Genomic DNA, 16311 nt, shown 5'->3' with positions numbered 1-16311 from the left:
CGTATTCATAAGATAACCTCATCACATACCAAAACTAAAATTTGTTAGCCATACCAATGGCTAACCATACATTCATTTCACATTAACATTTACTTTACTAGCTTATACATGCAATTGATTTCCAAAATAAAGTTTCTTTATATACCGAGATTTTGAGGTTGATAGTGCGATACGTCTCTGACCGAATCCGACCTCCGAGCTCTTAACACTACAAAACAGGGGAAAAAGAAACAGGGTAAGCACTTTGTGCTTAGTAAATTCATGTAACAAGAATTATACTTACCTAATATTTTTAATACAATGCAATAAACATTTATACGCCCATTCAATACATTATTCCCCTATCATGCACAAACTCAACATTCAAATTAGTCCAACAATTTCCTTGTATCAATAATATATATCATGATTGATGAGCTCATCAATACCATAATTTCCATTCCCTTGTTATTTTTCCATATTTATCCCGTTGCATTTCTCAAAATTTCGATGGATTTTCAGAGGTACACTTTAGTGTACAAATCCGGGTCCGTCAATTCATATTCATGTGCGCACATTTCTATTTCAGAGAGCACACTCCCGCGAACCTCATCCTTACAGCGGGATTACCAATTCAGGCTAAATCTCCTGTAATATAAACTCATAGAGTATTGTCGGGATTACCAGTCCAGGCTAAATCCCCTACAATGACAATTACTCTAATGAGCTTGGATCTGAATTACCAGTTCAGGCTAAATTCAGACCCTAATTCGGATTACCCGTCCGGGCTAAATCCATTTTCCACATATTCTTCGGGAGGGCTATATCAGGATAGGATCACCTGTCCGGGCTAGATCATTTTTACCGTCAGTTCCTTTTCAAAGATCCATCGAATTTCCCTTCCATTCAACCGGGATTTCTTTCCCTTTTTATCAAATATATCAATGTTTCATCAATTTTCATACAATGAACATTCAAATCATATTCACATCAATAACAAACATTTCAAGCATTTAAGAATATAATTCAAGTTACACTAACTTACCACACTAAATTGTAGAAATACCAAAATTTAGGGACATTTTGGTAATTTTCTATTTTCCTCGAATTTCCACCCAATCTTGATCTAAATTAATATTTCATTAAATTTATTAATTTAAATAATAAATCAATTAATTTCATGCAATTTGATCACTTTTTGAAATTTTTACAAATTTACCCTTAAAATATTACTTTTATTCAATTTAGTCCCTGAACCTAAAACATGCAAATTAGCCAGTTTTAATGAAAACTCATGCTAGTTGAATACTCACATATTTTCCTCCTCCTCCTCTCTATTCCACATCCTTAATGTATATAACATGCTAATATGTAACATTATCTATAATTTCACTATTTATTTATTTATTTGTTCATTCAAAGATGTTCACTTGAGTCATAGTCACAAAATCATTTATATCTTGAGCTACGTAACTCCAAATTGAGATCTGTTAATTTTATCTGAAACTAGACTCACATATCTTTTTACTATAAAATTTTCAGAATTTTTGGTTTAACCAATAAGTACAGTTTATTCTTTAAATCCATACCTATTCTGCTGTCTGACAGTTTTGACCCTTCTTCACTAAAAATTAATTATCTCCTCGTACAAGATTCAGATAATGTTCCCATCTATTTATATTGAAAATAGACTCATTCAATATTTTAAATATATAAATTTAAGCCCTAATCATTTTTCTCCAATTTTTTATGATTTTTCAAAGTCATAACAGGGGAACCCGAAATCATTCTGACCTTATCTCACAAAATTTATTATGACTCATGATTTACAATTCCATTGCTTACACCATTTACTTTATGAGACATTAGACTCAATAAGATTTAATTCCATATTTTTTCATCCTCTAATTCAATTTTCACGATTTATGGTGATTTTTTAAAGTTAGACTACTGCTGCTGTCCAAAACTGTTTTAGTGCAAAATGTTGATTACTAGGTGTATAACTCCCTTATTCCCTTTCTCTATAATATTTCCTATCACTTTCACTTATTTCTCTTCACAAATATATCAAGAACATAAGACCTTATATAAGAAAACTCTACTATAACATTATTTCCATGCTTTTTCAATAACATCAAACTTAAAAATATATTGAAATCTTGATGTTCTTACATTGTGCTATTGATTTCAATCTTTAACTTGATTTTCTCTCTCCTCCAGCTCCTATTTCTTGAATCTAACTTGATATTCTAGCTCCCCATTGTCTCCTTGTTATTTTTCTCTCTTGGAAGCTATGGAAATTCTTTTGATTTCTAAGTGAAAATGGTAAATTTTTGGTGGAAGGACCAAATTGTAAAGAAAGTAAAACTTTCTTTCTTTTCCTCTTTTCTCACGTTGGTTGCATGGAAGAAGATGATGATTCTTCATCTTTTCTTCCATATATATATATATATACTAAATAAAATAATAAAATGTCATTTAAAAATCAAATTAAAATATTAATAAACTAATATTTATTTAATCTAAAATATCTCCAACATCATCATTATTTTCTAGATTTCTCTTTCTTCTAATTGATCATTTTGCCCTTTAGATCTTTTAAAATTTCATCCTTGAGTCATCACTTAATTTGGTAAAATTATGATTTAGTCCCTCATAATTCTTCATCTATTCAATTTGGTCCCAATTCATCCATTTTTCTTAGTTTCTAGATTATTCCACCCTTAAAATATTTACACTATTGGTCCTTTAAATTTTTCATATTTACACTTTAACCCCTCAAATTTTGAGATATTTACACTTTAACCCCTCAAATTTTGAGTATTTACTCTTGGGCAACAAAACTTTTCTCACTTTTGCAATTTAATCCTTTCTTGAATTAATATGTCATAATATACTTCCCAATGTTGTCATAACTCAAAATTCTCCTTTTTGTCACTTTATTTCCTTACTATATCAAAGATAATATCTTACTATAAAAATTTTCGGGGTATTACATTTCTTTCCCCTTTAAAATAAATTTCATCCTCGAAATTTCCTTGTTTTACTATATCAAGAATACCTACTCTCTTATTGTAGTAATTTTCGGGATCACATATCAATTTAGACCTTTTAAATAAATTAAGTGCTCAAACGTCGAAATTTTCACGAAATCATTCCGTGAAATTGTAGACCATAAACATATAATAAAAATAAATTTTTCCTCGTCGAATTTGTGATCCCGAAACTACTGTTCCGACTAGACCCAAAAATCGGGTTGTTACATGAACATCCATATTATACATGTCATATTCAACTATGGTAAGGTAAGTCTCCTACTTGAGTTTGGGAACCTCATGCTCGACCTCTTCCACTGGAGTGCTCATTTCAGCTTAGCTTTGGACAACTTCCAATAATTACTCCAACGTATTGGACATGGAGGACATAGTAGCTTGGCATTAAGACATATTATCCTCCAACAATCCAATCCATGTAGCAAAGGATGGATCTTTAGTATACTCGTCATTCTCTATATTACTTTAAAATAATATGGAGAATACAAATCATATGTCAAATAATTATCCAACCACCCTTGATTGTAGCTACCCATCTCGGTTGCATATCCATATGAATCATAATGATGCTTATACAAATACTCCTACCTTCCAAAATTGCCATCATAATTCCAACGACTCGTTGAATCTTTGTTTGTTAAACTCGACCTTGATTTAAATCCATATTGGTCTCTCAGTCACCTATAATCATTATTATTAAACATGATTAAATGAAGTCGTCAACAAGGTAAACAAAAAAAAAACACAAAACATGAAAAGGTAATGCATTATCTAATCCCTTAGTCTTTTGACTAATATTGTTCTTTTGAAACAACTAACTTAACAACACATTTACACTGTTACGATTCTCAACAACGACACCAACAACTTGATCATGTTACGACATGCGTACGTTGAGCAAAGAATTAGCACAAAATATAAGGATTTAAAAGCGACTTTTATTGCAAGTGTGACAATATCAAGTTGTAGTATTTATAATGTTACTATGGAACACACAGAATATTTCAAGGATTGAACCTAAAAGATTATCAAATTGATAAATGTGTTTGTCAAATTAATTATAAGATAAGTAATTACTAATCTACTTGAGTCAAAAATCAGTAGCTCAAACCAAATATGAAAATATATTAAAGTTAAATTCTAAATTAACAAATAAAAATATCAAACTAACTTTCTTCATTTTTACTAGACAAATGCAAAACGATAGTCAAATGAATCATTAATCACTGGCTAAACTAATAAATCTATGTTAATTATATTGTTTGTCACTCTTAGCAAGGAATCTCCTCATGGTCTCATCCTAAAGTAAAGGATATCACCTAAACTTTCCTCTCGATCTCAGTTAGGCATAAAAATATCATCTCGGTCTCAATATTCGGCACACAAGTATCGAAATCCTACATGATAGCATCTCCTCTCGGTCTCGTCTATCTAAATCTTCCACTAGAGATGTCAATTCTAGTGTAATATGTGATTCGATACAATTGAATAAACAAATAATCAAAGCATAGATAACAATTTAGTTAAGTCACCCACTAATCAATCAACCAATAAAGTATTTAACCTAACATTAACAATTATACTCTTAAAAGAAGAGTGACTTAAGCTTATTTGGACATAAAATTACCCCTACAGTTTTTTCACTCGTCAAAATTTGATGTTGCGACACCAATGGCAGTTGGAATGAAGAATGCATAAGGGACACTTGGCGTCCCGACATGACCTTGCTAGTGTCGCGACCTGGACGACAGGCCACTAGGTTCCCTTCACTTCAACATTTGGCTTGGAGTCACAACCTCGAGGGCATAGGATCGCGACTTTAAGGCTTAGTGTCGTGACACTCTATACTCAGTGTTGCGACCTCCACAATATGTAACACCTCTAACCTACATCCGTTGTCGGAATAGGGTTTCGAAGCATTACCGAAGCTTATTGATCAAACAGACATAAATTACAAACATTTCTTATCATATTATATTCAGGTCAAAAACCAATTAAACTCATACATACTGTCCCTTATTCGAGCCATCCAGGCCCAAAATACGCGTTAGAAACAAATAGGGACTAATTCAAAAACTCAGGAATTTTTTTGAAAAATATTAAAAATTTTCAAAGCTGCAGGGTTCACACGGCCATGTGGTCAGGCTGTGTGACTCACACGGCCAAGAGACACGACCATGTCTTAGACCGTGTGGCTATTTGAAGTAGGGACACGCAGTAGTGTCCCAATCCGTGTCTATACCTTTGTAACTATCTGACTTGGGTCACAAGGCCGAGCCACACGCCCATGTGCCAGACCGTGTGCCCTTTCGAAATGGCCTTGCACGCCCGTGTGCACACGGCCCAGTCACACGCCTATGTGTCTGGTCATGTGGACCCAAAATGTACCTTAAACAACAAGTTTACCATTCTCCGCAAGTTTGGACAATAAGCAACTCAAAAATCATTCGTTTAACCAATTCAAAACACAATCAAACACATCCAAATCATATCAAACAAACATCCTAGGTGTCTAACCAATGTATCCTCATAAGTACCACAATTACATCATCATTTCATATCATTAAAACATCATTCAAATCATCATTTTAAATCATGCCTAATTCAATTTATTTTGCCTAATTCATGAACACTTAAACATTAACTTAATTTCACATGTTTATATATATACCAAACAACATTATATTTATAACCTCATTTACAAATAATTCATAAAATAACTATTATTTAGACACCCTAGGTACATGCCGACACATTTCAAAAGGATAAACATCACCTTGTTTGAGTTCAGGATCGTTGTTGGATGATGAATTGGCGATCAAAATTAAGTACCAAACTTGCGTACGGAAAACAAAACCATACGCTGAGTGAAACTCAGTGGTATTTCTATAATCCAAATATTTAAAGACAAGAGAATATAATATGCATATTTTAATTATAAGCACAATTGAATATTAAAAACCACATTTATTCATACAATGACATTAGTCATTCAATATTCAATTCATAAATACATCATTCATACCATACTCAATTCTAATCATTTGTTATATAATAGCTTTCCACAATATGATACACATATCATTTAAACAACAATACTGTTCATTCCATATCCAATTCATGAATACACAATTCATGTGTCTCAATCCATATTTCAATTCACTGTCCCATTTTCATTTCACATACAATATCATCTAATATCAATCATAGTGCCATTTCAATTAATTACCCCTATTAACACGACTCGGACTTGGACGGATACATGGATCCAATCAAACACCCCAGTTTGGCACCCAGTGCCTCATCAGATAATTCGAAGTGGTAAATTGACACCCAGTGTCTCATTGATTAAACCGAAGTAAATTGCCACCCAGTGCCTCATCGAATAAATCCGAAGTAATAAATTGACACTAGTGTCCCATCTACTTGAAGTCAAAGAAATCCCTAAACTCTTCCGATCCTATGGCATGCCATCTATATCCGACTCAGCCCAATAAAGTTAATAGGGTTCCAATTCACTTTTCAAATACAACCAATATTCATTTCAATTCAAATAATCAATATATTCAATATATACCAATTCAATCCATTCAATCAACTTAAGTTCAATTCAAAGAAAAAGTGTCAAATACTCACCTCAACACTTACCATATGCATTAAATAAAAAATATAACAATTAATAACTAAGTTCGAATTATAGAAATACAAACCAGAAATTCCGAGCTATTTGATGTCAACTTTATCTTTCCCCTTTTTGGTCGAGGATTCCGGTACGAAGTTAGCTATGGGATTAAAACAATTAAAATTCATCAATATAGCACAATTTAATTTCATATTGAAAATTTCAATTTTTACTTAATATTTGCCTAAATTCCAATTTAGTCCTTAAATCGAGACTAATTTTATTTCTTTACAATTAATCTTATATTTTCATACAAATTCCACTTTAAATTAAATTTAATTCCCTATTTTCACTTAAAGTCTTAAATTTCAATTTTTACAATTTAGTCCCTATTACTCAAAATTTACATTTTATTCTACAATTCAATCCTTTTTCATTTCTAACTTAAAAATATATCAATTTAATCCCTAATACTAAAATTATTCAGCATTAACAACACTTAAAAACTTAATAATTTCTAAAATTTCGACATGGGTCGAGTAGTATTTAACACCGAGATTCCAAAAACATAAAAATTAGAAAAAAAGGACTAAATTGACTAACCAATTGAACTTAGAAAATTGAAACCCCTAAGGCCGTGGCTTTCTTTCTTTTTCTCTTTTTCTTTCTTTTTTTCGTTTTGGCTTGGCTTTCTTTTTCTTTTATTTGTTTGTTTTATTATTATAATATAATATATATACTTAAATATTAAGTAAATCTATTATAATATATATTAACTTTAAATTTTATATTAATATTAGCCTTATGCCGCCTCATTTATGATCATTGGCATAATTGCTTCTTTAATTCCTTTAATTTTTTTTAATTTATAATTCAACTTTTACTCTATATGCAATTTAGTCCTTATACCTAATTATTCTTAATTCATGTAGATTCACTTAACCAAAATCTAATTAACTGCACCAACCGATTTCGTAATAGGAGAGATTCCCTACAAGAAATGATGTGTGAACAGGAGAGATTCCCTGCAACAAAATAATGAGTGAACAGGAAATATTCCCTGCAAGAAAAGACAAGTGAATAGTTCTGTAATTTATATTTTTGTAATCAGAGAATATATTCTCTGAAAATTTTTATTCAAAAGTTTCAAATGTAATGATTTCCCGATTTAGATGATGTAAAGAGAGAATAACCCTCTATAAAAGGCTATCAGTTTGTGAATGAAAGGCAGAACTCGATTTTACCCATTTGAGTTGTTTCTCCAAAAAATTTCTCAACAACAATTAAAATGTATTGGGCCTGTACATAGGCTTGTTTCTATAGTTCCTAATAATGAGTCATTAAACATGATGTGTCTTTGACTGATAAAAATATTTTACAATCTTTGACACTCCAAATACATAACCATAACTACAAAATGCTTCCTGGTACAGAAGTATTAACTTTGGTTTATAGACTCCATTTCAAAGTTATGTATTCTGTAGTTAATACCAAGGCTTTACTCCAAAGCCCAAAAGGAGAAACCCTCTTAATAGAGACAGACACCACAAGATCTCATACCACAATCCCCAGAACAATACAATGGCATGAGATAAACCTTCGTGATAAGTGGAAACTTGAAGGTGCTACAGACCCTGTGGCACCAACCCCCATAAGAAACACTTCATTAAGTGAAATTTCTCAGCACCAAGATGACATAGTTGAATTAAAATTCAATAGGCCACAAAGAATGCCTCCAAGACACTCCTTCAAAATAGGAAGTACCAACACAGCTTTTAGGAGGTTAAATATAGAAGAAGAGTCAAATCCAGAAACACAAACAGTAGATTTTAGGACAGCCAGAGTCTCTGTCTCTTCTATCCCAACAACATTTAGGACCAATTTACAAGGAATAGATAATTCCTCAAATATAGCTCAACCTATCTATGCCAGACAGGAAGAGAGTCCCCAAAATTCACCTAACATGTCACCAACTTATTCATCAATGACTAATAATGCAAGACAAAGAGAAAATTCAGAAATATTTGTTTTAGAAAAATTGTTTGAAATAAATAAAGAATGGTGTAGAAAGAAGTTCTATTCCAACAAAAATAAGCAAAAAGAGAAGATTACTTTAAAAATTATAATGATAAAAAAGAAAGCATTCTTCAAGAATATTATGGATTTATGAATACTCATAAAGTCCATACAAAATTCTTTGAATGGTTTGAAGAATATTATTTAGGATCTGTTAATACAATAAGACATAATACTAGATGGCAGACTAATAAAGGAGAAGTTGAATCTAGACATCCCCCTTTAATGGAGGTTCAATATCTTCATAAGAATACTGGAATAAAAGCAAACCCTTTAAGAATGAGAGCTCCTGATGCAGGAGAACAAATCTCATCGAAAGATATCAAAATGATAGTAGAACAAAACAATTATACAAATATTAATCTTCATTCAATAGGAAAACAATTAGATTATATTGAGAATCTAGTAGAAATTCAACCAATCAAGAAAGAACCAGTAAAAGAGATAATCGAAAAAAGTTCCAAAGAACCAATATTCACACCTTATGAGATTCCAAAAGTTTTCCAAAAATCCCAAAATGATTTCCTAACAGAAATCCAAAATAGACTTAATGCTTTAGAAAACTACAAGTCTGAATTAATTGCCCCTGATACCCCAATACAAACCCAATATTCAGTAAATACATTACACCAATCCTCCCAATCTGACTCAGATCAATCAGATCAACAACAAATTAACATAGAAGAAAAACTTGTTTTCCAAAATAAATACAATGCTAATACAATCTATGAATGGAATATAGATGGAATGTTTGAATACAATATTCTTAGTTTATTACAACAAATGACAATGGTTTCAAATGTTTATAAAACCCAAAATCAAAATGGATTAATCAATGATCATGCTATAGCTAATCTTTTAGTTGCTGGATTTACTGGTCAATTAAAAGGATGGTGGGATCATGCACTCACTAAAACCCAACAAGAAGAAATTTTAAAAGCAATAAAAAAGATGATCAAGATAGAATTATTTTAGACGAACAAGGAAGAGAAATCCAAGATGCAGTAGCAACTTTAATTTTCTCAATCTCTAAACACTTTATTGGAGATCATTCTCATCTTAAAGATAGAAATTCAGAATTATTATCAAATTTAAAATGTAAAAAATTAACCGATTTTAAATGGTATAAAGATGTCTTTATGACTAGAGTTATGCAAAGATCTGATAACCAACAACCTTTTTGGAAAGAAAAATTTCTAGTAGGACTTCCCACTTTATTAGGAGAAAAAGTTAGGAATCAAATAAGAGAAAATTACAAAGGTATTATTCCATATGAAAAGCTTACATATGGTGAACTAATTAGTTTCACCCAAAAAGAAGGATTAAAAATTTTTCAAGATTTAAAATTACAAAAACAACTCAAGAAAGAAAGATATCAATGTAGAAAGGAATTAGGATCATTCTGCCACCAATTTGACATCAGGAATGAACCTTCTTCTTCAAAAACATGTTGCCCTGAAAAGCCAAAAAATAGGAAAAAGAATATTTCAGAATATTATAAAAAACCTAAATATAAAAATACAGAAAAGGGAAGAAACAACAAAAAATAGAAAACAAAATTGATAAAACAATAAAATGTTATAGATGTGGAAAACCAGGACATATCTCAAAATATTGTAAAATCAAAAAAAAATCATCAATAACTTAAATTTAGAAGAAGAGATAGAACAAAAATTAAATGAAATCCTATTAGAAACAACTTCTTCTGAAAATGATACATCTACTGAAACAGATGAATTACAAATAGATGAATTACATACAACATCTCAGTCTTCTGGAGATGAAAATGAACCTTCAATTAATATGCTAACTAAAGATCAAGAATTTATGATAGAAGTTATTGATAAAATTCAAGACCTAGAGCTTAAAAGAGAATACCTTTTGAAATTAAAATCCTCATTAAAAGATAAACCAGAAAAAGAAAAAGAAATCATTTTTAGTTAATCACAAATGTATAATATACAAGACATAATATTTAATAAATATGAAAAAATAAAAATAAGACAAATTACAAACTCTGAATTACAGTTGGAAATAAAACAGATTAAATCAGAACTTTCTCAGCTTAAAATAGAACAACAAGAAATGAAAGAACAAATGAGGTCCTTAAAACACGAAACCTCAGAAAAAAATTCATCAGAAACTGAACCTGAACCTGAAGAAAATACACAAGAATATATGATGGTTCTAACTGAAGTATCTATTCAAAGATATTTAATAAAAATAAATATTGTTATAAATAATGAATTTCAATTAGAAACAATAGCCCTTTTTGATACAGGAGCGGACCAAAACTGCATTAGAGAAGGAATAATTCCAACAAAATATTATAATAAAACATCAGAATTTCTTAAGGCTGCAAATGGTAAAAAACTAAAAATTACTTACAAAATTCCCAATGCAGAAATATCCAACAAATGTATAAAATATCAAACATGTTTTTTAATGGTAAAAGATATTACCCAAGATGTCATATTAGGAACCCCATTCATATCCTTACTCAAACCTTATAAAGTAACAAATAATTCTATCTCCACTAAAGTTTTAAACACTAAGGTAGAATTTCCTTTTGTAGAAAAACCGAAAATAAGAAATCTCAACCTGTTAAAATCTTTATCCATTCATAATGGACAAATTAATAATTTAATTAATTACAAACAGAAGCAAATCTCTTTCCTAAAAGAAGAAATATGTTTTAAAAAATTAACTGAACAATTAAGAAAAGAGAAATACAAAAAAGAATAGATCAAATCAAGAAAGAAATAGAATCAACAATTTGTTCTGACATTCCTAATGCCTTTTGGAATAGAAAGAAACATGAAGTAACATTACCATACGAAAACGATTTTGATGAAAGACAAATACCCACAAAAGCAAGACCTATACAAATGAACAAAGACATGGAAGAATTTTGTAGAAAAGAAATACAAGACCTTCTTAACAAAAAATTAATTAGAAAGAGCAGTTCTCCTTGGAGTTGTTCAGCATTCTATGTAATAAAAAATTCAGAACTTGAAAGAGGAACGCCAAGATTAGTAATTAATTACAAACCTCTCAATCAAGCCTTAAAATGGATTAGATACCCAATACCAATTAAGAAAGATTTGCTACAAAAACTTTGTAATGCAAATATTTTTTCAAAATTTGATATGAAATCTGGATTTTGGCAAATCCAAATAAAAGAAGAAGAAAGATATAAAACAGCATTTACTGTACCATTTGGACAATACGAATGGAATGTAATGCCTTTTGGGTTAAAAAATGCTCCATCTGAGTTCCAAAGAATAATGAATTATATTTTTTACCAATATTCTCAATTCACAATAGTATTTTCAGAAAATTTAGAAAAACACTTTAAACATATATCGATCTTTATAAAAGTCATAAGAAATAATGGTTTAGTAGTTTCTAAATCCAAAATAAGTTTATTCCAAACCAAAGTAAGGTTTTTAGGTCACTATATTACCTAAGAAACCATTACCCCAATAGAACGATCTATAGAATTTGCTAGCAAATTCCCAGACCAAATTCTTGATAAAGTCCAATTACAAAGGTTCTTAGGAAGCCTCAATTATGTTATAAACTTTTATCCAGGTCTTAGCAAATTATGTAAACCATTATATGATAGACTCAAAAAGAATCCACAACCTTGGACAAAAAACCATACCAATATTATCACCCAAATCAAAAAACAAATCACTAAGCTTCCTTGTTTATATTTAGCTGATCCAAATGCCTCCAAGATAGTTGAAACAGATGCTTCTGAAATAGGGTATGGTGGGATCCTAAAACAAGTTAAAGGAGGAAAAGAGCAAGTAGTCCAGTTTACTTCCAGACACTGGAATCTTACTCAGCAAAATTATAGTACTATTAAAAAAGAAATTTTATCAATTGTTTTATGCATTACAAAATTCCAAAGTAATTTATTAAATCAAAAATTCCTTTTGCGAATCGATTGCAAATCAGCAAAAGAAGTTTTACAAAAGGATGTTCAAAACATTGCCTCAAAATAGATTTTTGCAAGATGGCATGCAATTTTGAGCATATTTGATTTTGATATTGAATACATCAAAGGAGAAACTAATTATTTGCCTAATTTTCTCACCAAAGAGTTTCTTTAAAAATGCCCACCAAACTCCGAGACAAAGGAAAAGGGAAAATAGAAGAATCATCCAAAACTCAAATCACCTCAAAACTAATTAAGACATGGTATGAAATTTGCCATGAAGAAGATGAGAAATCATCACCATCGTCAAAATCCTCCAAAAATACAATAATTCAAGATGCACAAGATCCAAATGAGATTGGTTCTCAAATCAAAAAATGGATTGAGCCCGTATCTCAATCTCCAGAAGTAGCATTGGCCTTTTCGTAAATGAAAGAGGAAACTCCTCTCAAACAAATTGCTGCTGAAGCAGCAAAGGTTTCAAAAAATAAAGAGATTGTTTTACACAAACCAAAATCTCTTTAAAATGTTTTAAAAGAGACTTCTCTCCAAGATGTCTTTCCAAAAGAGATAGCGGTGTCTTCACAAACTGCTACACAAAAATCTTCACAATATTTTCCAAACAAATATTTTGAAAAAATTCTTGTTATGGAGGAAGAATTTTCAGAAAAACCTCCACATATACTGGCAAAAGAACTTTTCAATGGTTGGCATTTCAAACCATTGGATTCTCAAAACCCCAACAGTATTATGAAAATATACTGGTCCAAACAGGATCTGTATTGTTCAAACATTACACAGATCCAAAAGATCCAAATTTTATTACCCATTCAACAGCCCAAATATTAAAAATTCTTCGACCAAGAGATTGGAGTGAAAACCCAAATTCTCCAAAGAAATTCCCAGCCAAATTTACCACCAAAATAGACCATTACCCATATTTTACATATTGGGATTACCAAATGGCATGGTACAATGCCTTTTTAATTAACATCCAACACATGAGACATTCGTGGCTCATATATTTCAAATATGGCACCCAATTCAAATTCCCAAACTGGTTCCAAGAGTGGTGGAATTGGTATGGACCATCATCCTTTGAGATACTACCAGAAAAAATTCAAAACCTATGGCCCAAATTCTTTGACAAATTTCATCCTGAACCAGATCAAAAACACATTTACAGGACAATCCATTTTTTCTCAAAACTATGCATTTTCTGGATTGTCTCATGGAATTATTCTTATGAGCAAGACCAATACACTGGAATTCCATTATTAATTCGCAATTACAGGACTAAATGGTGGGACAAATTTAATGATGAAAAATATGATTCAAAATATTTGGATAATTTTTTCAACAAGAATCCAAGATTATGTAAGTCCGCAGCCCCGGATCAAACCACAACAAAATTTCTTCAAGCAAAGTCGACAGCTAGTGCAATGTTAGCTCAAGTCAAGACCAAAAAAGAATACAAAAAACTCATGGCTGAAATGCTCAGCTCATTGGACTCCGAATCTGAAGATGAATCTCTAGCATCCTCAATCAAAACGGTGGATCTTGCAGATGATACCACTTCGGTAACCATCAGCAGGTCCAAAAAGAAATGATACATGAACAGGAGAGATTCCCTGCAACAACATAATGCGTGAACAGGAGAGATTCCCTGCAACAAAATAATGCGTGAACAGGAGAGATTCCCTGTAAGAAATGAAGTGTGAACAGGAGAGATTCCTTGCAACAAAATAATGCGTGAACAGGAAATATTCCCTGCAAGAAAAGACAAGTGAATAGTTCTGTAATTTGTATTTTTGTAATCAGATAATATATTCTCTGAAAATTTTTATTCAAAAGTTTCAAATGTAATGATTTCCCGATTTAGATGATGTAAAGAGAGAATAGCCCTGTATAAAAGGCTATCAGTTTGTGAATGAAAGACAGAACTCGATTTTACCCATTTGAGTTGTTTCTCCAAAAAGTTTCTCAAAACTTTTAAGTTTACAAAATTTAATTTCTAAGTTTCCAAATTTTCAAATTAAGTTTTCAAATTTTCACAATCAAGTTTCCAAACTTAAGCTTTCAAATTACAAATATATCATTACCAATCCGGTCCTTAGACATGTTTTTTAATGGTAAAAGATATTACCCAAGATGTCATATTAGGAACCTCATTCATATCCTTACTCAAACCTTATAAAGTAACAAATAATTCTATCTCCACTAAAGTTTTAAACACTAAGGTAGAATTTCCTTTTGTAGAAAAACCGAAAATAAGAAATCTCAACCTGTTAAAATCTTTATCCATTCATAATGGACAAATTAATAATTTAATTAATTACAAACAGAAGCAAATCTCTTTCCTAAAAGAAGAAATATGTTTTAAAAAATTAACCGAACAATTAAGAAAAAGAGAAATACAAAAAAGAATAGATCAAATCAAGAAAGAAATAGAATCAACAATTTGTTCTGACATTCCTAATGCCTTTTGGAATAGAAAGAAACATGAAGTAACATTACCATACGAAAACGATTTTGATGAAAGACAAATACCTACAAAAGCAAGACCTATACAAATGAACAAAGAAATGGAAGAATTTTGTAGAAAAGAAATACAAGACCTTCTTAACAAAAAATTAATTAGAAAGAGCAGTTCTCCTTGGAGTTGTTCAGCATTCTATGTAATAAAAAATGCAGAACTTGAAAGAGGAACGCCAAGATTAGTAATTAATTACAAACCTCTCAATCAAGCCTTAAAATGGATTAGATACCCAATACCAATTAAGAAAGATTTGCTACAAAAACTTTGTAATGCAAATATTTTTTCAAAATTTGATATGAAATCTGGATTTTGGCAAATCCAAATAAAAGAAGAAGAAAGATATAAAACAGCATTTACTGTACCATTTGGACAATAAGAATGGAATGTAATGCCTTTTGGGTTAAAAAATGCTCCATCTGAGTTCCAAAGAATAATGAATTATATTTTTTACCAATATTCTCAATTCACAATAGTATTTTCAGAAAATTTAGAAAAACACTTTAAACATATATCGATCTTTATAAAAGTCATAAGAAATAATGGTTTAGTAGTTTCTAAATCCAAAATAAGTTTATTCCAAACCAAAGTAAGGTTTTTAGGTCACTGTATTACCCAAGAAACCATTACCCCAATAGAACGATCTATAGAATTTGCTAGCAAATTCCCAGACCAAATTCTTGATAAAGTCCAATTACAAAGGTTCTTAGGAAGCTCTTTCCAAAATGGTTGTTGGTTATTAGATCTTTGCATAACTCTAGTCATAAAGACATCTTTATACCATTTAAAATCGGTTAATTTTTTACATTTTAAATTTGATAATAATTCTGAATTTCTATCTTTAAGATGAGAAGGATCTCCAATAAAGTGTTTAGAGATTGAGAAAATTAAAATAAATATTTACGAGTCTGATTTACAAAAATAGAGTCCCGAAAATATATTTTCTGACACCTGCGACTATCAAGTCGTTACATAATAAGTCACTCCAGGTTGAGTTTTGGTGAAGTTCAACTTCCTCGAGGTGGTGGAAAGGTTAGTGTCGTGACACACAGTCTCTTGTGTCGTGATCTCGGCCACAATAAAAGTCCTTTTTTATGTT

The sequence above is a fragment of the Gossypium hirsutum genome, chromosome D10 (assembly GCF_007990345.1).
Source record: "Gossypium hirsutum isolate 1008001.06 chromosome D10, Gossypium_hirsutum_v2.1, whole genome shotgun sequence".
In the NCBI taxonomy this organism is placed as follows: domain Eukaryota; kingdom Viridiplantae; phylum Streptophyta; class Magnoliopsida; order Malvales; family Malvaceae; genus Gossypium; species Gossypium hirsutum.
This window is presented reverse-complemented; position numbering follows the sequence as displayed.